The following is a 24922-nucleotide window of genomic DNA, read 5'->3' on the forward strand; positions in this document are numbered from 1 at the left end:
GATAAATATGAAGAAATTGAATAAGAATCTCAAAATAAAATGTCCAGCAGTTAAGTATATTTACTTGAGAACATATCATGCAAACTACGTTTCAGTAGAGTGTCATTTTTATTATCAGCATAGGAGAAAAGATGAGTTATGGAAGGGATTCTGCTCATGCTCAGCTATTTCCTTTACTTAACATTAAATCTTGAATAAAGTATAATGTCAAGCTGACTCATTTACTCCTTCATTTTAAAAGCTGAAGACTATTTCCTTGGTTTTTAAATAATGAGGTGTAAAGGAGGGGGTGAGGTGTTGAAAATAACTTCCACTGAGATTGACAGTAGCAATTGCTCTTAATTTTTTTGAGAGTCGTGGGGTCACCCATCAAAGCAGGAATGCTATTTATATTCAGAAATTAAGAATCTGAATTTTATTAGAAATTTTGACTTTTATATACCCTCAAAAAGTAAACTTAGGAATTTATTTGAATTTTTAGCTCTGTTGAGGTATGAGTAATAGACAAAAAATGCACACGTTTTCTATATGTGTATTGATTAGTTTGGACATATGCATACACCCATCATATCATCCCCACAACCAAGTGCTGAACACATCCATGACCTCCAAAACTTTCCTTCTGATTTTTGTGTGTTTTTTTAAGCTTAGGAATTTCATGGATTTTAACCTAATGCTCAGATAAAAGAGGGAGAAGATGAGGTGTACGTTGTTTCATTATGGTACCTTAAGACATAGACTGTCAACATACACATGACTTCTGAAAAGGAACATTTATTACTTTCACAATGAAATATTTTCTCCTATTTCCTTCAAATATATGGCCTTCTTATTCTACCCCCCACCCACTTCCTTTTTGAGTAGGGACTCAGGAGAAATTTCCAATGGTACTAACAAACAGGGTCCAAGGGGTGGCTGCCCCTCAAGGTCCATCCACGTTGTCACAAATGGCCGGATCGCATCAGTTCTTAGGGCCGAGTAGCATTCCATTGTGTATACATACCACGTCTTCTTTATCCGTTCTTCCCTTGATGGGCACCTAGGTTGCTTCCAAGTTTTGGCTGTTGTGAATAATGCTGCAGTGAACCTAGGGGTGCATGTGTCTTTCTGCATTGGTGTTTTCAAGTTCTTTGGATGAATACCCAGCAGTGGGCTCGTTGGATCATATATATGGTAGATGTATTCTTAGTTTTCCGAGGCTACTCCATACTGCTTTCCGTAGTGGCTGCACCAGTCTGCACTCCCACCAGCAGTGTAGGAGAGTTCCCTTCTCTCCACATCCTCTCCCACACTTGTGTCTTGTCTCGTTAATTAGAGCCATTCTGAGCAGAGTAAGGTGACCTCTCCTTGTAGTTTTGATTTGCCTTTCTCTGATGGCTAAAGACGTGGAGCCCCTTTCCATAGGCCGGTTGGCCATCCGTATGTCTTCTTTGGAGAGATCACTGCTCAGATCTTTAGCCCGTCTTCTTATGTGGGTTGTTGATTTTTGTTGTTGTTGAGCTGTGTGAGTTCTGTCTGTATTTTGGATATAAACCCCTTATCCGATTTATGGTTTGCAAGTATGTTCTCCCGGTTGTTAGGTTGTGTTTTGGTTTTGTGGATGGTTTCCTTTGCCGTGCAGAAGATTTCTTTTACTTTGATGCCGTCCCATTTGTTCCTTTTGTGTTTTGTTTGCATTGCCCAGTCAGACGTGGTACTTGAAAATAGGCTGCTAAGACTGATGTCAAAGAGCATACTGCCTATGTTTTCTTGTAGGCGTTGCATGGTTTCGGGTGTGACATTCAAGTCAAACCCGAGGAGGCTGCAGTTCCCCGAGAGAGAGCGTAGCGGGGACCCTGCGTCCCTGTCAGCGCACCTTGCCGCTCCGCGGAGGTCCTAAGCAGCGTGTGGGCGGGGCCCCAGGAGTTCTCCCAGGAGGGTGTCCCTGTCCCTGTCGCTGTCCGCAGTCCACCGCCGGAGGGGGGGCGGGGCAACGGCCGGGCAGCGTCTGGGCGGCGGCGCGGGCGCGCGCGCGCAAGGAGAGGAGCGCGCGGCTGCTGGGCCGCCGTCCTGGGAGGCGTGGGAGGCGTCGGCGAGCCGCGCCTGCCTGCCCAGAGCCGAGCCCGGCGGAGTCCGGCCGCGCTGTGCTGCTCTCTCCCGGGCCGGGCTCGTCCGTTCCCCCGGCGTCCGTGGACGGCGCTCCGCGTCCCCGCTGGGCACAGCAGCCCGGGCCGTGCACAGCCACGGCCGCTAGCCTGAGGAGGCCGTCCTTCAGCTCCCGCTCTTCCTGCTCGCCGGACACGGACGACCGGGGCACCTGCGAAGATGATTCCATCTGGGAGAGGTACCTGGGGGCGTGGGCCTCGGGGCTGGTGAGAGGCGAGTGTCACTGTTCTCTGTGCAGAGCAGCAGCTCTCACCTCAGCTTGGCCACTGCTGTTGGGTGCCTCAATCTGTGATAGAAAGAATGCAAAAAAGACAGGATATGTTCACCATGAAAAAGTCCTACAACAGATTTTCTATTTGTAGGTAAAATAGCATTCACTGTATTTTTGTTTGTTGGTTGATTGATAGGTTGTATATGATTACCTCGAATGGAATTCTCAGGGCAAAATCTACCATTACTTGGATTCACATCTGAGATATACTATTTATAGATATTTCAGGGGCCAGTACTGAGGCAGTTCATAGCCATATATCCTGATCTCTAACTGTAGCTATTTCCCGAAGGGACACGGGATGGAATGGTAATACCATTGATGATGGACTTCATATGATGATTTTGATGAACTCTGAATTGTCTCAACTAAGGAAAACCGTTTGTATAATCAACCATAATTTACTGGAAACAAAACTTTGAGTCAATCAGCATGCCTTTCTATATGTTGGTAAATTTCAATAAAAAATATTTTTAAAAAATCATTTAGTTCTCCAAAGAAGATCTATCTGCAAATGGCCAGTAAACACATGAAAAACTGCTCTATGTTACTAATCACTAGGGAAATGCAAATCAAAACTACAATGAGATGCCACTTCATATCCATTAGGATGGCTACTATCAAAAAAACAATTGTTGTGGAGGAGGTGGAGAAAGTGGAAACAATGCGCACTGTTGATAGGAATGTAAAGTGATGCAGCCACTATGGAAAACAGTACAGTGGTTTCACAGAATTTTAAAAAAGAATACATATCATCTAACAATTACATTTTTGGAATATCCAAAAGAATTGAAAACAACATCTTGAAGAGGCATTTGAAACCCATGTTTGTAGCAACATTATTCACAATAGCCAAAAGATGGAAGCGAGCCAAGTATCAATTGACAAATGGGTGGATAAACAAAATATGGTATATATATACAATGATGGATTATTCAGACTTAAAGGAAAGAAATTCTGGTACATATTACAGCATGGATAAACCTTGAAGACGTAATGTTAAGTGAAATGAGCCAGTCACAAAAAGACAAATGTCGTATGACTCCACTAATATGAGATACCTAGAGCAGTCATATTATAGAGACAGAAAGAAGAGTGTTGGTTGCCACGGGTTGGGGGAAAGGGGGAAAAGGGAGTTGTTGTTTAACAGATATGGAGTTTCAGTTTTGCAAAATGAAACTAGTTTTGAAAATTGTTTGCACAACAGTGTGAATATATTTAACACTCCTGAACTGTACAATTAAAAATGGTTAACATTTAAAGTGGTTAAGATGGTAAATTTTATGTTATGTGTATTTTACCACAATTAAAAATAAAAAAGGAAAGCCCATTTAAAAATCATTTAGCATACTTCTAGAAAATACAGTGCACCAAGCTGAGGGAAAACCTCCTCTTGCCCATCACCCCCTGCCCCTCCCACACGCATCCCACACACGTGCGAACACTGGTTTAATGCACAGCTGAACTGGAGAGAAATCCCCAGCTGCCACAAATGAGAGGGAGAGCAGCAAGCCCATATAGAGACCCAACAGCCCATGGGAATATCGGAAGCGAAGCAGGGCTTCAGGGTGAGAAGTTAGTGTTTTAGTTGCTGAGAGATAAAGCTCCCAGCCTTGCCTCTAGAACTGTGAAGTGCTATTTAGGCTCTGAAATAGGGGCAAGAAAAACTGGGCTGGGCTGGACTGGGCAAGCTGCTAAGTTCTGCTGCCCACTTGGGGCCCTGAATAGAAGCAGTGTCACACATGAGAAAGCAGAACCAGGAGCCTTCACTATGGGGAAGCACGGGTTCTAATTTCGCACTGCCTTTGTGAAGCATGAACGTGTTGAAAAACATGAACACTGAGAAAAAGTGGGTCCCAAACTGGAGATATCCACAGAGCCACTTCAAACATAAACATGCCGTTGTCAGAACCCAGGACACATGAGACTTGCTTGGAAAGCAACTCAGTAAATATGAGATGACAGTCAAAAATTACAGACTACATCAATTAATGAAGGAAAGAAAGCCACCAAGTGTGAGAAATGGAAAAATGAATACCTAAAGAACCTTGTATTACAAATAAAATTTTGAAAGAGATTTTTAAATAATATGTGTAAAAGAAATAAAGAAGGTAGTATAATTGTTTCAATTATATTGAAAGCTGTACACTTATGAGTTGTGCATTGTATGTGTATATGTGTATGTAAGTATCCGTACATGTATATACCTAAGTATATACTTAAGTAAATTAAAAAAAAACCTTGGAAAACTAAAATAACATAAAATAAAAGATAAATAACATAGAAGGTGGTATGGGAACTTCTGGAAAAAAGCCCTCTATATTCCTTTGTTTTTTTTCAGAAACGAATGGAGACTATAATTAGTTTTGAAACTTGCTAAATATACATGTTAAAAATGTGAGTGTCATTTCTTAAAAATATGTACTAATAGAGGGGGAAAAAACCAAGAGAATCAATCAAACGAATAAAACAGGAAAAGAGGGAATTTACAGGGGAAAAGAAACATGGTTAGGAGGAATCACCAAAAAACCCAGCAAAATTAAGTATAAATATATGCTTGTTATTATAGTAAAGATAAACCAATTAAACATACCTATTAAAGATCCTCAAACTGGATTTTTTTTAATGCAGTTGTATGCTATTTACGAGAGACAATCATAGAAAGGTTGGAAATAAAGGAGTGAAAAAAATTAGATAAGTGCTAAATCAAGAAGACAAAAAAAATAACAGATTAGAGAATTGGGAAAACTTAATAGCAAGCTTGGTGTAAGAGTTAAATAATCAACCTAACACATAGAGAATTTCATTCTTTTCAGGCAGACATAGAGCACTTATGACAATTTACCATATTCAAGAACAATAAATTCAAGAAATTTTTTTTTTAAGATTTTATTTTTTTCCTTTTTTCTCCCCAAAGCCCCCTGGTACATAGTTGTATATTGTTTGTTCTGGGTCCTTCTAGTTGTGGCATGTGGGACGCTGCCTCAGCGTGGTTTGATGAGCAGTGCCATGTCCGCGCCCAGGATTCAAACCAACGAAACACTGGGCCGCCTGCAGCGGAGCGCACGAACTTAACCACTCGGCGACGGGGCCAGCCCCAAATTCAATAAATTTTTATAAATGTATATATATTTCAGTAAATTTTAAGTAAATCTAGATAACCAATATTACGCAAAACATATTTTCTAACCAAAATGCAATAACACTGCAAGCAATAGAAAGATATTTATCACCACTTCTACTTTAGTTTGGGAGGTTAAAAAAATACTTCAAATTAATTAAAGGGGGAAGAAGAAATCTTACTGAAAAATAGGACATTAAAATTAGCAACTGAAAAGATCCACAGGAAGTTAGAACTAGAACACAGAGTTAGCCTGTAGAGTGAGCAGATGATTGAAATTAAAAGATAAGAGAAAAAAAATAAGGCAAAGCAAAGAAATACTAAAGGATCAAAAAACAAAAGTAAGTTGTTTCTTAGAGATCAATGTAATGAAGAAACCTCTGGTAATACTGGTTAAGAAGAGAAAGAAGGCACAGATAAACAGTATTTAGAATGACAAAAGGGCACATAATAGATAGTAAAGATTTTAAACCTCATAAGAGAACACTACGAATAAAATTGTCCAATGCATTTGAAAACAGGTAAAACAGTTTTCTAGAAAAAATATAATTTTCCAAAACCAATTGGACACCTCTGTGAAGTGAGATTTTTATTCCCATTAGACAGAAGAACAGTGATGCTTAGAGGGTCTGAATGACTTTCTCGAAGTTAAAAAGCCAGTAAGTCCACCATTTTTAGGGGAACAACATTTGGGTAGTGGAAAGATGCACATTTTAGAGTCAGACAGTTTCAAATTTGAGCTTTTATCATTTACCTCATAAGTGGCCCTTGGACAGGCTGGGCCTCTCTGAGTAAAATGGGAGTCATATAATTGCTGTTTAACAGTCTGGTTTTTATGAAGATTAAATAAGGGTCTATCTGAAGACACTTGTCAAATTAGAATGTCCTGTGCAAATGTAAGTAGTAATATCGTTTACTAATTTTTATTTTTTTCTTAGATTTGTCAGTAACACATTTTCTAGATTAGAATAAGCACTTCCTAACAGATAAGTGCATTAGGATACTTTCTATTTATTTATCTGTGTCTGTGCATCCACCTCCATATCTCCTGACTCTCTCTACATACAAAACCATGAATAATCTATTCTGGAAATTTAAACACCCTGACTCTTGAAAAGTATTGCTAATGATGGATACTTTCTTAATGTGCTGATTCAGTATTTGCTTCCTATAATACATCATTTTCGCCCTGTAATTATACACACTAAAATAGCTAGATAAATTCCCTATTTGGCAATTCATTGTTCTAACTCGCACTGAATGCCTGGTTTATTGTGTTCATTCAGCAGAGAAGTTTTTCTGAAAGCTGCACTCTGATACAACAACCAGCCTTTTTTCCCCACATCCCACCCCTCTCCCACACGGAATTCTAGTCAATCTAAACCCCTTATGAGAAATATCCCGTATCCATTGTGATTTCCTGCCTGGATGCCTCTCCACGGGCTGTCCTTTCTGCCTGGAATCTACCCTCCTTCTCCCTCTTTGTGATCTCTGCCTGACTTTTAACCATTATTTTTTGCCCAGATCAGGTGTCACTTTTTCCTTACAGTCTCTGGTTGGCCGCAGAACACAATGCTGATTATATCCCCTACTGTCCTCTAGCACTTCCTTATATAATTTATATGATAATTATACTGTCTTACATGCTAGTAATTTGGGTTTGGATGTATCTTCTCTTCTGGATTATAGATACCGGTGTCTGTATCCTGCACTATTTTTAATCCCTTGATGCCTTGTACATATCAAGCATTCAATCAATAATTGTTTAATGAGAAATGGAAAAGGCTGCCATCAGTGGAAAATTTATATATAGGAGTTTGAAAGTACCACAGTTCCAAATGAGAGGATGTGGTGTTCCTATCATTTCATTTTAGTTTTATCTCCTGCATTCATACTTATTTCCAGGAAAGGAAACCTCTAAAAGAAAAATGAGAGTGATAACGATTTTAATTAACAATGTTAAATGTTTACTTGGTACTGATTAAAACACTGAAAAAGTTTAAAAAATAAAACTTAACCATCTACTTAAGAATGCATACTACATATTGCTTGTAGTCATAGTACATGACAAATACTTTTTAAAAATTATTGAAAGGAATATTCAGCACATTTCCTCAAAACATTCACTGGGATATCAGGGAAGCAATATATCTGTAGTGACAGTGTGAGGTGTATTATGAAATTAGGCCAAATAGCAAAAACAGGAATTTTCCTTCATCACCTCTCTTTTTTTAATTTAATTTTTAAAGATATGCATCAGTTGGCGTTTAGAAAAAGAAATTTATCATTAACAAACTATATCAGTGTCTTAATGTATTCATATACAGGATTGCTGTTGTTATCAGTTATTTATATTGGGGACTTAAAATAAAGTATAGTTTAAAATTAATTTTGCCAGCATACATTTTATAGAGAGAGAGAAGTAGAGAGAGAATCTAATATAAAATATTTTAATCCATTTTGCTTTTTGAACTAAACTTTCCTTTGTGTTTTTGCCGGAATAGAAGTCATTATGCTAGATTACCCCCTTTAAGATCTGTAGCTGTGTGCTTTGCATTTGTAAGTTTCATCTATACATAAATAATTTCAGAGACCACATCCCGCTGGGGTCTTCTTTTTTTACGTGCAGAAACTTAGACTTTCTTGGATTTAGAGATTGTCTCTTGTGAAATCTGATGCTATTTATGATGCAAAGTATACAAATAAGAAAAGCAAAATATTTATGAATAATTTATCTGCCTCCTCCATGTTCATTGTCCAGTTTCTTAGCTGACATTTAATTATAATAATAAACACATTTTAACAGTTTTATCCAAGTAGTAACACTCATAATATATTTGACTACCCTTCATTTTAGGCCAAAACCTTACATTTTTAGTTAGTCCCTTTTACATTTTTTAAACTATTCTTCAGTTCATACTTCATCTGAAAAGTAGTCTGTGAGTTATTTCTCACTAAAGAACACTGTAAGACTTTTAGTATAATGATAAAGGCTGAGACTAGAATTGCATGTGTTTGATGAATATCAAATAACAATGGCGAGTCTTGGTTCATCAAATATTGCTGCAACTTAGCAACGAGGATCTGGTACTGCAGAGCTGAAGTCTGGGGAGCTTGGGATTTGTCAAAGAGGGGACATAGGGAGCAATAGGGACAAGAGGAAGGAAAATGCAAGACTGGAGTTGATCCTGGAAATGTGAGTTTGGATCAGTGTCAGAGAGCCTTATTTAGGAATTTAATTTGATTTTTTTTTTAAAGATTTTATTTCTTTCCTTTTTCTCCCCAAAGCCCCCCAGTACATAGTTGTATATTCTTCGTTGTGGGTCCTTCTAGTTGTGGCATGTGGGACGCTGCCTCAGTGTGGTTTGATGAGCAGTGCCATGTCCGCGCCCAGGATTCGAACCAACGAAACACTGGGCCGCCTGCAGCAGAGCGCGCGAACTTAACCACTCAGCCACGGGGCCAGCCCCCGAATTTAATTTGATTTTTATAGGTACATTTTCATAGGTGTGGAAATCATACTGGCAAAGATTTTAGGTGAATGACTTTATGTGATACCCAGATGTGGATATGACATAGTGAGATATAGTTCTCTTCCAGATATACTAAATATATTAAGGAGAAAATTGGTTGGCACTGTCAGGATTTTAACAGTTGGCAGGAAACATTATCTAACTAGAAATTGATAATGTGTTTTCATTCCATTTTTATTATAACTATCTTCTATTCTTGGCAACTGTGTTTGGTTGTATTATTGTTCAAATTATCTGCTGCACTCGCTGGGGAAAGATTAGATTTCCCTCGCCCATTCAGTCCTGTTCACATGACTTGCTCTGGCCAAGGAAATGAGTGTGGAACCAAGCTGTGTCACTTCCGAGCTGAAACTTTAAGAGCAAGGATTTGCCGTGTCCTCTTTTCCCTTTGGAGTAAAGTTGGCAATGTCCAAGAATAGATGTTCCTTTAGCTATGGTCACAGAGTACAGAAATGTGGAGCAGACCCACCAGTGACCTCAGATGGACCTGTAATGTGAGCAAGAAACTAACTCAGTTTGTGGACTGGGATTTGGGGCTCTGTTGTTACCTCTGCATAACCTATTCTCTTCTGACTGGTAAAGCAAGATGAACTGTATTCCACTGTGGAAATGGCAGAAAATTTTTTAATTTAAGTTATAAAAGGAAGCTCATTTTTTTCAAACTATTAAACAAATAATAGTACAAGGAGAAGAAAAATATGGTAAATAATCACAAAAGGAGTTACCAAGTGCCTTAAGTTTGGGGAACACTGCTCTAGGTGGTAGGGAGCTGTTAAGGCTTTTAAGTCGGGGCTAACGTGAATGGCTTTGGGTTTAGAAGTTAAAATTCTGATAGAAAAAGGAAGAATTTTTAAAAGAACAGGTAGATGGTAAGGCAGGGCATTTGAAATTTATTAATATAAGGGATGTGGAGGGGTACCATCTGCATTTTAAAATATATTTGTATGTATTTAAATTTATTTTTAAAAATTAATATTTTAAAAATGATAAACTATTATGTTATATAAATGCATTATTATATTATAATTAAAATTATAAAATATATATTTTTTAATACAGACACATAAAAGGAAGATTATCATCTTGCTATGATACAGAAAGAAGAACAGCATTGGAAATCCAAATACTCTCAGAAAGTTTCTTGCTAGGGGCCAGCCCGGTGGCACAGGGGTTAAGTTTGCACGTGCTGCTTCTGCTGCCCAGGGTTCACCGGTTTGGATCCTGGGTGCGGACATGGCACCGCTTGGCAAAAGCCATGCTGTGGCATGCGTCCCACATATAAAGTAGAGGAAGATGGGCATGGATGTTAGCTCAGGGCTAGTCTTCCTCAGCAAAAAGAGGAGGATTGGCAGCAGATGTTAGCTCAGGGCTAATCTTCCTCCAAAAAAAAAAAAAGTTTCTCGCTAGACTGCATGTGTGAACTAAACCCAGTTTTTCAGATTAAAGAGCTGCTGCCTCAATACACATCATTTAGTATTCAAGTCCTTCCTACTCTCATGGTTTCAGTGCCAGCTTTAAAAAAATAAACAAAATAGTTTTTCCATTATGTATGATCTTGGTTTACAGGTTCTTACTGTTTGTACAGCAATGACTGCGTGTTTTATCACTTGGAATTTGCATAGACATTCATGAACTGGTATCAGTCAGAACCCCTATGGCTTCAAAATGATGCACGAATGGCAAGTGGAAACTATCAGAACACATTACTTTGTCCCCATGATTTCTAGGAAGAGCTCATTATAATGCCCTTCACTGTATCATGACTGGTCTTTTATTGTGACAAGTGCTGTTTTTTCCGTCTAAGAATTTTATTTTTAAAATAAATATTTCCATGTATTTGCCAACTTCATTTTGATTCCAGAGACACATGTGCCCTGGAACCCTCTAAAAAATAAAATAGATAAAAATTTATTTTTCCTTATTGTTGTTGTTTATTTGATATATGAGTTATAGGGAAAAGATTGGATATAGACCTATTCTGTATGGACAAACCCATAAATGTTAATATTCTTATGTTTAATTATTGATAGTTGGATTTTATAACAGAATTTAAATCTTATTCACATTGGTAAGGTATTTGTAGCTGGAAGTATGAAGAGTTTTTTCTAAAGTCATTTTGTAACATTGGAATTTGATATTGTGCTACATGCTATTAAAAATGTATTAAAAAGACACAGACATTACCTCAAGATTGATAATCTAGGACAGATAGATAGCAACCTTTATACAAGCCTACTTAAAAATTATTGTAAAGAAATGAATGTTCCTTTTACAAATACATAAAGAAAGAAAAGTATTTACCATGTACACTGCTTAGGGTCAAGGACATTGCAAGAGAACGTGTGAAAATATGTCGTAGAATGTGCAAATATGGAATGAGTTTTATAAGTCAACTCTGGCTTTTAGGAATTTCAAATAATGGAAGGCTTGAGGAATAAAAGTTTACGGCAAACTATGGGACAGAGTATTTCAGATACAAAACATGGATTGTAAATGTTTACAAAATTGGGTGTTCCAACCCTAAAAAATACTTTTAAATAAGGGAATTCCCCCATCACAATGCCTTACGTGAACTTTTTATGACATAACTGAGGTAAAAAATTTCCAAACTATAAAACCATTTATAAATCATTAATTTCTTCTCAGCTTTTAAGGTTCATGAAAATATATCGTATATTATTCTTTATTCTCTTTTCCAGCTTCATTGAGGTATGATTGACAAAAATTGTATATATTTAGGTTGTACCACATGATTTTTTAAGGTGTACAACATGGTAATTTAGTACAGTGTGTATACATTGTGAAATGCTTACCACAATCAAGTTAACACGTCCAGCACCTCACACAGTTACCTTTTGTGTGTGTGTTTGTGTTGAGAGCTTTTAAGATGTACTCTCGGCAGATTTCAAGTACGTAATACAATCCTATTAACTCTACTCACCATGCTGGACATTAAATCCCTAGATCTTATCCATCTTCTAAGTGAAAGTCTGGCCCTTTGACCAATATTGCCACTGGCAACTGCCGTCCCACTTTCTCATTCTATGAGCTTGCCTTTTTTAGGTTCCACATATAAGTGAGATCATACAGCATTTGTGTTTCTGCATCTGACTTATTTCACTTAGCATTATGCTCTCCTGGTTCATCCATGTCCTCTCGAATGGGAAGATTTCCTTTTTATGGTTGAATAATATTCCATTGCATATGTATACCACGTTTTCTTTATCCATTCGTCTGTGGATGGGCACAGGTTGTTTCCATATCTTGGCTCTTGTGAATAATGCTGCAGTAACGTTTTTTATTCTTAATGAAAATTTCATTGAAAGCTTAAAAATGAGATTGATGTGTAATACGTGGAAACGCATTTATTAAGGCATTCGAGCCATCAAACTTCTGAAGCTTCGGGGATGGGAAACTATTGTTCATATAACTATACTGTTTTGTTTTCTGTGAGTGCAGGCTAGTTGACTGAAAACCGATTGACAATGGGAAATCATCTCATTTGTTTTAACATTGAGCTTTTAGGAAGTACTTGATTGTATAGACCTATTGTTACTTTTTAATTATTTGGCTGAGGAAACAGGCATTCAGAATTCTGCTCAGGAGAATCAAGGGACGAAGGAAAGGGGCAGAGCAGTGTTGAGTCAACGTTTTCTATTTCAGTAATGTCTGAAGCTTTTCTACATCTGTGCATTCAAACTCTAGTTTTCATCTGGAGGAAAGTGTGTATGAAACGTCTTATCTGCATTTATTATGCCTATTTAATTATTCAACAAACTGTGACTAATAACTTTGCTTATAACCCAAAATAGAATTGCAGAGCTTGGTATTGGTAAAAATTTGGGGGAGATCAACTAGGACAGTGAGACACACTTGAAAGAGAATTTCCAAGGTATCATAAAGCGGAGAAATGTCCTTGCCCTGGGCGCTGCCACAGAAGCTACTTTTAGGAACATCAGAGGTAAACAAAGGATGTTTGGCCAGAACATCCTCTTCCCTGTTAACGGAGCTATCATTGTAAGTTCTTCATGGATTCATAAGATACCTGATGTCTTGGGAGCAGTGAACATTTTAGCAAATAATTTTTGATCTATTATAACAACTTTTCTCCTTTAAATAGAAGTTAAGAAGGTACACAGAAATATTTCATGTCTTTTACAATTAAACCAGGAAACGTGTTTAGTACTGCTGCCCAGCTAAGTCTGAGGATTTTTATGGCATTATTTCTGTCTGCCCTAAGCCAGGAGGGAGGCAAGTTCTGGGAAACCACGTTAGTGTAGGGGAGGAAATTTTTCCCCTACCCATCTTAGGTTCTGGACTGTGCTCTGTAACAAAAGAAAAATTAACAAGAAAAAACAAACAGAAGTTTATTAGCATGTATATCTCATATATACGGGAGAGAAACTCAGAGAGGAGTAACCCAAAGAGGTGGCTTAGAATTCAGGCTTATATAGCATCTTAAACAAAGAACAATACATTTTTAGAGAAATGACAAGACAAAGGAAAAGGACCTTGAGTCTCTAGAGGTGGCATATTGTAGGAAGGCAAATATATGGGAAAGGAGTGGGAGATAAAGGCTGTTTAGTAAAGTTCGTTATGTAGATTCCTCTGTGCCATCTACAGGCTGGTAGGGTCTAAAGTTGCTCTGTGATTAACTTTTGTCCTTCCTGTTAGGGAAGAAGGGACACCTTTGTAAATTTATATCCTGCTTTTAGGCAAATAGGGAGAGGGCAGAGAGCTTTTCCTGCATTTGCTACTGCTTAATTGCCTTCAGCTCAAAATGTCAAAAAGGCTTATTTTGGCATAATGTCTTCTGGTTCCCTTCATTTGGCATAACTAGGAAGGGGGATCACACACCTAGGGACGTCACTTGGGTCAGAGGAGTGACCCAAGGAAGCTCAAAAGAGGAATTCGGCGTAGGAATGCACGAAATAGATTAGGAAGCATGGGTAAAGGACAAAGAGCTGGAAAATGCTATCATAAAGCTATCCAAATTGGAAGGACAAGGAAGAGAAGAAACTGGAGAAATAGAATGAAGATAAAGCAAGGCAAGCCTATACAAGTTCAAGGAATGTATATCTTGGAGCTGGCTCAGGAAGCACTCTGAGAACATAGTCAGCCTTGTCTGGAGGAGCTTTCTCATTTGTAGATCTTTCTTGGCTGGGCAAGGAGCTGCCTTTGAAGTAAGCAGAACTCCTCCAGATATATTATTGACAGAGTGCTGAGAAGACTCACTGCTTTGAGTTTTTCTTAGAGATTTAGTATTGAAATACAGTGGATATATTTTTAAATATCTGTATACAGTGGATTTTGATATTTTTAAAACATGTATTTCAAATATATTAAATGATGAGGACAGAATAGTATGTGTAGCCTTAAATTTTATTGATCTACTGTGTACAAATAACTATTTTATGAATGCGGATGAAGGGCACTCTCTCTTTGTTTCATTAAACCCCTCAGCAGCCATCAGTTGCTTTTCTCGACCGGCTTCTATAAATGTTTCATGTCCTGTAGTGCAGCAGTTTCGTTTCAGACAAGGCGCTGTTTTCTGCATCATGTGAGTGGCTGAGAGAATATAAATTATCCGAAGCCTGAATCTGTGGCAGATCATCCCCAAGTAGAAGCTGGCAGAGCCTATCCTAATTGACACGGGAGTGGAGTTGATCGTCCTGTGGATCTACCTGTGACTCGTAGCAGCAGTGTAACTTTGACTGGTGACCTCCTGCACCCCACCCCAGCACACACATACACCACCCCCAAAATGAGCAACACACAACCGTCTGGTTGTGATTTAGTCTGATTCTTTAAAAAGAGACTTTGTAGCCCTTGTGAGTTTGTGCTGAGCACTCCTTAGTGAGATGTTCAGGGAACTTAATGTTCTCCCAATACCCTTCATTCCTCTTTCATCTTCCAGGTCAAAGATGGAATGAGATGTTTCTGTGTGTGCTGCCGTTTTCAGAAGAGAAGGATAAAGTCACTCACTACCTACATTTGTGGCTCAAGGCATTCTGAAATTGGAAATGGGCCAAACCACAATGGAATAATAATATACTAGCCCAAGATAAAATACACAATCAAGCATGCCTAGTGTATTAGATATAAAACAAATTTAAAGCATCTGATCCTCTAAGCATTTTTTATTAAACTCTTTCAAACTCTTAAAAATAGTAATGTTCAGAATTCTTGTGAATTCAGTAGAGCATTACTTTTCACCAACTTCTCTAAGTAAAATAAAGGCAAATGGACAGAGATTCTGGCAGCAGAGCCCAAAGAGACCCATGAAAGGGCAGGTTTATTTGTCTTTTAATCTAGTATTTTATTTTTTTAATGCATACGAATTTTCTTTTATATTCTAAAATATAGCCGTATTCAGTTTAAGATTACAATTTTTATTACTTATCCATCGATTTTTCTTCAGTGAGAAAAGGAAAACTTTTATTCCTAGAAAATGTGCTATTTTATCCTGTGGCACATCAGAACATATGTAATTTGAGAAGCATGACAATAAAGCATGGACCCAACCAAGAAACAAACCCATAGTTCACACAAATTAAAAAGAACTAGGCAAATTCTTGTGAAACTGTTTCACACCAGTTCAGTATCAGTCTAAGACGCATTGTAGGCCTCATGTTACAGTTAGGATTTTTCGAACACTGTAGAGTCTACAGTATAGATAATTAAATAAGACTTGAATATCTAATTGAATTTCTGGAATTAAAAAAATGCTCAGAACAGAAGGGAAAGTATTTCAGAAATCTATGGCTCCATAATATCACTAATGGACTCTGAAACATGAACATTAACAGGTTATTCTACTTCTGCAGCTTTTTTGGCTATATTTATTTGACATTTGGCTCTCTTTTATAGAATGGTGGACGTGATATAATTTAACTAAAATAACAGTTAACTATTTTTTCCAGACTGGAAATGTAAGAAGTGACTTTCATTGTGGCTAGAATATACTGAGATACTTTTCAAAGCTAATAATCCTCATGCACTTAAGTACAAATGCATTCATTCTTAAGTTTGTAAAAATGTTCATCAACTCATTTTCATTAAATCTTATACAATTATGACAATGCTTAGTATTATCAGAATCTTAATTAAATTTCTTTAGAGAGTCAGTATGTTATTTGACATAATAAAATCAGCTCTCAAGCCCTCTTGTGTTTTCCCTAAAGTAATAGAGTTTTTCAATTTACCTTTGATTTGTAAAAAGTTTAGGCTAATAAAAAAAAGGTCCAATGAGGAAATTATGAATAATTTATTAAATATCTTTGATTAGCTTAGTCCTCATAACCTATCAATTGCTGTCTCTACATCTCTAGCTCATTTCCTTGGGAGGTAAAGCAATGTCATTAAAACTCCAGAAATAGAATCTACGTCAGAATGGTTGATTAATTTTTTGAAGTCCCTAGTCTTCACATTTTTAAGTCACTTTAACTCTTAATTGTCATAAATAAAACAGTGCAGGCAAAATTTAAGAGAGTATTCCTGATCAGTTTCCCTCCTCTTGGAAGATGTTATTATGGCCTTACAGAATTTGGCAATATAATATTGATGAAGTAATAGGAAATCACTCATATTGGAAATGGTCCAAAATTGAAGCTTTCAAAAGATGGAGTGTTACCTAAGATGTGGCATTGTAGGCCTCAGAGAATTCCCAAGAATGATATTCTTCAATGTAAAATGGAAACTCCAATTTAAAATGTGTGTAGTATAGGAGCTCTGTTTAATTAATATTGCAAATTAAATCTTTTTAATTATTATTTAAAATTTTAACTCAAACAGCAGGCCTACTTGGATTCAGGGATGGTAGTGGCAGCAGCAGTGTTTTTAAATCTTACTGAATCTTTTTCACCCCCCCCCAGTTAAAAAAAAACATTTGCAAGGAATGACCTTATTTAAATCTTGATTCAAACAAATTGTGAAAAAATTCTTTTTAAAAGACAATCAGGGAAATCTGAACAGTGACAGGCTCCTTAATGCTATCAAGAAATTATTGTTAATTTTTTCAATGGAAAAATTCTATTGTTTTCATATTTTTAAAGAGTCCTTGCAGAGATACATACAGAAATAGTTACAGATGAAATAATATGTTATCTGTCATTTGCCTCAGAATAATCTAGAAGAGGTGAGAGTTAGTGCAGGTTTAGATGAAAAGAACTGGCAATGTATTTATAGTTGTTGAAAGTTCATTATGGATATATCAGTATAAAATGTGTATATGAATTATACTGGTAGTCTTTTGAATATATTTGAATGTATAATAAAGGAACAGGTTATATCAAAATAAATGCTGGCCTAGATCAATGACTAAAAATTAAAGCAAAAAATGGTAGTTAAGAAGCAAACAGGAGAAATAACATAAAATGGATTGTGAAAATATATGCAATTAAGGCAACAGAAATCTTAAAGAAGAGAAAGAGTAACAAAGGACAGATGGGATAAATATAAAAGAAACAGATAGTAGATTTAAACCAACTATATTGATAAATTACGTTAAATGTAAATGGTCTAGAAACTCCAAATAAAAAGCAGAAATTGCCCAAGTGGATTAAAAAAAGCAAGACTTAACTATTTGCTGTCTGGGGGAGGGGACAGTAATTTAAATATAAAGACATATATGGGTTAGAAGTAAAGGGATAGAAACAGACATACCATGCAAACACTACTCATATGAAAACTGGAGTGGTTTTGTTAATATTAGACAAAGAAGGCTGCAAAGAGGCCAGTTCATCAAGAAGACATAAGAATCTTAAATGTATATTTCTGTAATAGTAGGGCTTCAAAAAATGCATAAAGCAAAAACTGAATCCACAATTAATTGGAGAGTTTTTCACTACTCTCTCTCAGTAATTGATAGAACAAATAGATAAAAATAGTAAAGACACAGAAGACTTGAACAATACTGTCAACCAACTGGACAGTTACAGGACATTCCACCCAACAACAGCAGAATCCATAGTTTTTTCAAATGAATATGGAACATTACTAAGATCTACAGTATTCTGGGCTATAAGACAAGTCTGAAAAATATCCTGTAATTGAATTCATGCAAAGTACATTCTCTGACCACAATAAAATTAACTTAGAAATCAGTTAAAAAAAAAAAAGGCTTTTGCAAAAATTCCCAAATATTTGGAAATTAAACAATCACACTTCCAAGTAATCCATGGTATAAAGAAGAAATCAAAAGATAAATTAGGAAATATTTTGAACCCAGTGAAAATATATAAAAAATGTTGTGTTGCAGCATAAAGCAATGCTCAGGACAAATGTATAGTTTAAAATAATTATATTAGAAAATAAGAAAAGTCTAAAATCATCAAGGATCTAAACTTCCAATTATGAAGCTAGAAAATGAATAAACCCAAAGTAGAAGAAAAGAAATAATACAGAGCAGAAATCAATAAAATAGAAAATGGGAACTCAGTAAATAAAGTAAGTGAAATCGAAAGCTATTTTTTAAGAGGTCAGTAAAGTTGACTAAGTTATGCCTAGACTCATCAAGGGGGAAAAAAAAGAGAGAAGACGTCATAACTCACCACTATTAGAATTAAGAGAGAGGACTTAGATGAAATGAACAAATTTTTTTTTTTGAGGAAGATTAGCCCTGAGCTAACATCTGCTGCCAATCCTCTTTTTGCTGAGGAAGACTAACCCTGAGCTAACATCCAGGACCATCTTCCTCTACTTTATATGTGGGGACGCCTGCCACAGCATGGCCTGACAAGCGGTGTATAGGTCCACACCTGGGATCCAAACCAGAGAACCCTGGGCCACTGAAGCAGACGTGTGAACCTAATGACTGCGCCACCAGGCTAGCCCCCAGCAAAATTTTTGAAGACACAAATTTCCAAAACTGACACATAAAAAATAGAAAACCTAAGTCTTCTTATATCTATTTTTAAAATCAAGTTTATAATTAATAACCTCCCCAAAAAGAGAACCCCAGACCCAGATGGCTTTATTGGTGAATAACAGATATTTAAGGAAGAAATAATACTAATCCTACATAAACTCTTTTAGAAAATAGCTGGGGGAGGTGGGAGGAACAACTTCCCAACTCATAAGGCTGATATCATCTTGGTACCAAAACCATACAAAAACTACAAGAAGGGAAAAATTACAGACCAACATCCCAATATTCCTTATATGTATAAACATAGAAATTCTCAAATTGAATCTAGCAATATAAAGGAATGCAAGGGTGATTTAACATTTGAAACCAATTGATATAATTCATCATATGTAAAGAATAAAGGATACCATCTCAATAAATGCAGAAAAAAGAATTTGACGAAGTTCGACATCCATTTATGATAAAAACTCTCAGAAGGCTAGGATTGGAGGGAAATGTCCTCAACCTTTTAAAGGACATTTGTGAAAAACCTACTACCAGCTTCATACTTAATGGTGAAAAACTGAATATTTCCCTCTAAGATTAGTAACAATGTAAACATGTCCAGTTTACCACTTCTGTGCAACATTTTACTGGAGGTCCTAGCCAGTGTAATAAGGCGAGACAAGCCATACAGGTTGGAAAGGAAGATGTACTCTATTTTCAGTTGACGTTATTTTTGCATAAAAGCTACCAGAACAGGGGCCAGCCCCAGGGCCTAGTGGTTAAGTTTGGCACACCCTGCTTCAGTGGCCCAGGTCCAGTTCCTGGGTGCAGACCTACACTGCTCGTTGGCAGCCATGCTGTGGCAGTGACCCACGCACAGAATAGAGGAAGATTGGCATGGATGTTAGCTCAGGGCAAATCTTCCTCAAGCAAAAGGAGGAAGATTGGCAACAAATGTTAGCTCATGGGGAATCCTCCTCAGCAAAAAAAAACCAAAAAAAACAAAAAAAAAAACTACTAGAACAAATAAGTGAAGTTATCAAGATCTCAGAAAAATGTCAATGTACAAAAATAGATTTTATTTATTAACAACTGGCAAATGAAATGGTTTTAAAGCAAGGCTAATTATACTAGCATCAAAACATATAAATTCTTAAAGATAAATTTAACAAGAAATATCAAGATCACTACACTGAACATTACAAAATATTGCTGAATGAAATTGAAGAAGAACTAACTAGAGAAATATACCAGGCTCTTGAATTAGTAGACTCAATGTTGTTGAGATATCAGTCTTCTCCAAATTGATTTATACATTCAAATAATCCCAATTAAAATCCTAACAGGCTATTCTGTAAAAAATGGCAAGTTCATTCTAAGATTTATTTGGAAATGCAAAAGAACTGGAGTGGCCAAAGCATTTTTGAAAAAGGACAACAAGAGGATTTGGCTTAAACAATTTCAAAACTTACTATAAAGTTACAGTAATCAAGACAACATAGAATTGGTAGAACAGATGTATACATGAATGAAACAGAATAGAGTCCAGAAATAGATCCATACATGTATGGCCAATCGATTTTCCACAAAGATAGAAAGTTGGTTCAGTGAGGAAAGGATAGTCTTTTCAACAAATAGTGCTAGAACAGTTGTCTGTCAGTATCAGGGGGAAATGGACCTCAATCCTTACCTCACACCATAAACAAAAAATAATTTAAAATGGATCATAGACCTAAATTTAAAAGCTAAAATCATAAAACTTGTATAAGAAGACATAGGAGGAAATCTTTGTGACTTCAGAGGAGGCAGATAATTTTTAGATAGGATTCAAAAAGCACAAACAAGAAAAGAAAAGAAAAAGATGATATATTGGAGTTCATCAAAATTAAAACAGTGTGATAACACAGCACACCCACCAGAATAGCTAAAAGGAAAAGATGGACAATACTAAGTGTTGGTGAGGTTGTGAATCATGCTGCTGGTGGGAGTGTAAATTGGTACAAACACTTTGGAAATCATTTTGGAAGTTTCTTATAAAGTTTATCATAATTTTCTGTGCAATCCAGTAATTTAGCTACTACATATTCACTCAAGTGAAATAAAACATGCCCAACAAAGGTTTCTATGCTCCTGTTCATATCAGCCTTATTCGTAATTGACAAAACTGAAAACTACCCCAAATGTTACTTCAATAAGTGAATGGATAAACAGATTATGCTACATCTGTACAGTTAAATACCACCCAGATATAATCAAAATGAATCACTGCTATGTCCAGTAACCTGGTAGAATTTCAAAACATTATGCTAGACAGAAGAATCTAGACACAAAACAATATGTACTATATAGTTGTCTTTATATGAAATTCTCGAAAAGCAAAACTAGTCACTAGTGACCAAAGGCAGATAAGTTATTCACTAGGACTGGACATGAGGGAACTTTGTGGAGCTATGGAAATGCTCAGTATCTTCTTTGTGGTGATGGTGGTTACACCGGTCTATACATTCTCAAAACTCATTGATTTACACACTTAAAATGAGTTTATGTTATGTATGTTATACATCAATAGGTGATTGAATTCCTGGATTACTTGGCTTCTAAGAGTTGCCCTAACATACAAACTGTATTTCTCTAGCTATTTTCAAAGGGCAGAATAATTCTACATTTAGTGAGCAGCATTTGGTGACACCCTTAGCCACTGCAAGATTCTCCTGATACTGTTATTAAAAGCCAAATTCTAAAAACTTTATCAGTTTACCTTTGACAGTGAATCAGTAGTCAAACTATGTTTATCAAGTCTTCCAGCCACTCTTTACTTTTTTCAAATTAAACTTTTTACTTTTAAATAATTCTAGATTTACATATAGTTTTAAGAAATAATAGAAAGAGATCCCATGTACTCTTTGCCCAGTTTCCCTCAATGATAACATCTTGCATGTGACTATACCACAGTAGCACAACCTGGATACTGACATTGTTGCAGTCCACCGATCTTATTTAGCAACTTCCCCAGTTTGTGTTCTATCACACGTGTGTGTGCTGTCACATGTGTAGGTTCGTATCCACCAGCACAGTCAAGATACAATGCCATCACCACAAGGATCCCTGGTATTGCTCTGTTATAACCACACCCACTTTCCTCCTGCTCCCCTCCCCCCAAACCTCTCCACCCCTGTCCTCAACCGCTGACAGCCACTAATATCTTTTCCATTTCAATAATTTCATCATTTCAAGAATGTTTAATAAATGGATTGTACAGTGTGTAACCTTTGGGGATTGGCTTTTTTCTCAGCATAATTCCCTGGAGATTCATGGTGACGTAACAATAGTTTATTCCTTTTTACTGCTGACTAGTATTGTGTGGTACTGGATGTACCATTGTTTGTTTAACTGTTCACCCATTGAAGGCCATCTGGGTTGTTTGCAGTTTTAACTTCTAGAAAGTTATTTTCAAATAGCTTGATTTCATCATTACATGACAAAACTTCTAACAACTAAATTATGTTTCCCCCCAAAATTTAAGCACTTTAGAGAATTCTCAAATTTTGCAATATTATCTCTTTGTATACTGTCTGAAGTACTTTCAGATCTTTTTCCTGAGTCTGTTTAACCATAAGGACGTTTGCTTGAGGAAGTTCTATCTTTTCAAGTACAGTGGAGTTTCACTTATGTAGCACCGAGGTCTATCTTGGGTTAGATTTGCTCACAACTGAGAACCTGACTTTTGATGGACATTTTATAGTTTGCAGGTAATGATACATGCAGTCAGCATCCTGCGTAGCTTCTAATTAGAGTCCAGGGGAAAATGCATCCAGTAGCATTTAGGAGAAAGGGACAGAACACCATTTTATTGTGGAAAAGGGCGATTCCTCGGGCACCACCCGTCAGTTAGATATTCACCTTAAGAGTGCCTTACAATTTGTTGGGCAAAGGTTTGGTTCTTCATTCCCTTTGCAAGCAGACTGAGAGCTTTTGGTCTAATTTTTCAGCTTCAGAGGTTCCAGGCAAGATCAGACGAGTCAATTCTGAAATGTAAATTTGTCAGCAGTCTTTTTCTTAATTTTTAGTTCGTGAAATCTCATTCTCAGAAGCCCTTGTGAAACTGTATTATACATTCTTCTACTGATTGGTTTTGTGATTTTTAAATCCTCTCTTCTGCCGTAGCTAAGATTTTGTCACTGTAAGCTTTCTCATACAGCAGTCAGCATCAGAAAGAAGGCTGTAAAAATTGCAGGAAAGCTGCTATTACTGAGGCAAGTGTTTAATGAATACACTAGACTTTAATCGTCTCTTGCTGGTTTGTCCAGTTACCTGTGGAACTAGGCAGATTCTGTGCACAGCTTTCTGCTGTCTGCCTGTGTCTCCAAAACAACCATTCAGCTATCTTTCCTTTTTCCGTTCAGCAAACAGTGGAGAAAGGGCCAGGAAACTCCTCTTTCTCTGCCATTTGTCTAAGACCTTGCCTCTGACTTGCCCGCTCAGATCCAGTTTCCTCGGTGCCTGAGTTACTGAGGAGGTGCCACCCCCCAACGCCCTTCACTCCCTTTGCCTTTTAATGAGCAGGTTATTTATGCGGAATGGACTTTCAAAGAGAGCTCTCAGCGGTATTTACAACTTCTTCAAAGCTTTTATTTTAAAAGCATGTTGCAGTTGATCAGTTTTTAAATACAGTTGTTTCAGACCCAATAGCCTATGGGAGTGGAGACGCTGAAAAGAAAATCCGAGGCATTAAGAATCTGAGAGAGTATAACATGGGTGGCTGCTGCTGCCTGGAAAGACTCATCCTTTATCCATCTTCACGATAGACCCAGAATCCCTCTCCTCCTGTCCCTTCTCCTGCTTGCGCCCTGGTCTCGGCCACTGTTGTCTTGCCCCTGGATTACTACAGAAGCCTCCTGCCCGGCTCCCTGCTTCAGCCCTGGCCCACACACCCTCCCCACCACCGTGTTCTCCACAAAACAGCCACAGTGACCCTTTAAAACTGGAAGCCAGATCACACTGCTCTTCCATTCACTCTGCCATGGCTTCCCACGTCACTGAGAATAAAAACCGCACCCTAGAAAGTGCTGCACCCTCTGAGCACCCCGACACACACCTCTCTGAGCTGCCCTCCCAACGCTGTCTCCCTCGCTCCCTCCACTGCAGCCTCAGTTCTGGCTGTTCTTGCAGAGGCGGAGCAGGCTTCCCTCTTTGGCTTTCCTACCTGCCTGGACAGCTGTCCCTTCAGAGACCTGCAGGGAGCACCCTCTTGCTTCTCTGCTCCCTCATCTCCTGAGCATCGGGTGCTTAGTTGAGAGCCCTGTAAGGTAACAAACTCTGCACCCAACTCCTGCACTACTCACTCTGCTTTAATTTTCTTTTTAGTATTTATATTACTATGTTGACATTTAATGTCTAAATATACACATTTAACGTTTTATATGGTTATCTGTTAGTTTTCTGTGTGCCCATCTAGAATGTAAGCTCCAGGAGAGCAGTGACCTTTTCTGTTAGTGCTGTGACACCATAGACTAGAACAGTGCCTGGAGCCTCGAGGTCCTGTAGTAAATATTTCTTGGGTAAATCAGTTAATTACCCAATCTGTATCACCTTTATTTTATCTTGCATTACCACAAGTGGCAGAATAAGCTAAGAGCAGAGGAATCGGGGAATACTAAAGCTATTTAATAAGCGTTACATTAGTTTGGTAAATAAATTGGTTTTGACAGATTATTATTATTATTAATCTAACAGTTTCTGAGAATGAATGTTAAACTGTATCATTATGATTATGAAGTTGTCAGTTTTTCTTTGACATCCTGCAGTGTTGCCTTCTATAGCTTGAAGTATATTCAATCAGGCATTTACAAGATTAGAACTATTATATTTTTGTGATGAAATGAACCCTTTATTATTAAGTAGCCTTAATCCTTAATAACTGTCTTTGCCTTAAAATCCATTATGCCTATTATTGTGTAGTTTCACCAGTTTTCTTTTTGTTAATATTTGTTATATCTTTT

This window comes from Equus caballus, chromosome 30, assembly GCF_041296265.1.
Source record: "Equus caballus isolate H_3958 breed thoroughbred chromosome 30, TB-T2T, whole genome shotgun sequence".
Classification (NCBI taxonomy): domain Eukaryota; kingdom Metazoa; phylum Chordata; class Mammalia; order Perissodactyla; family Equidae; genus Equus; species Equus caballus.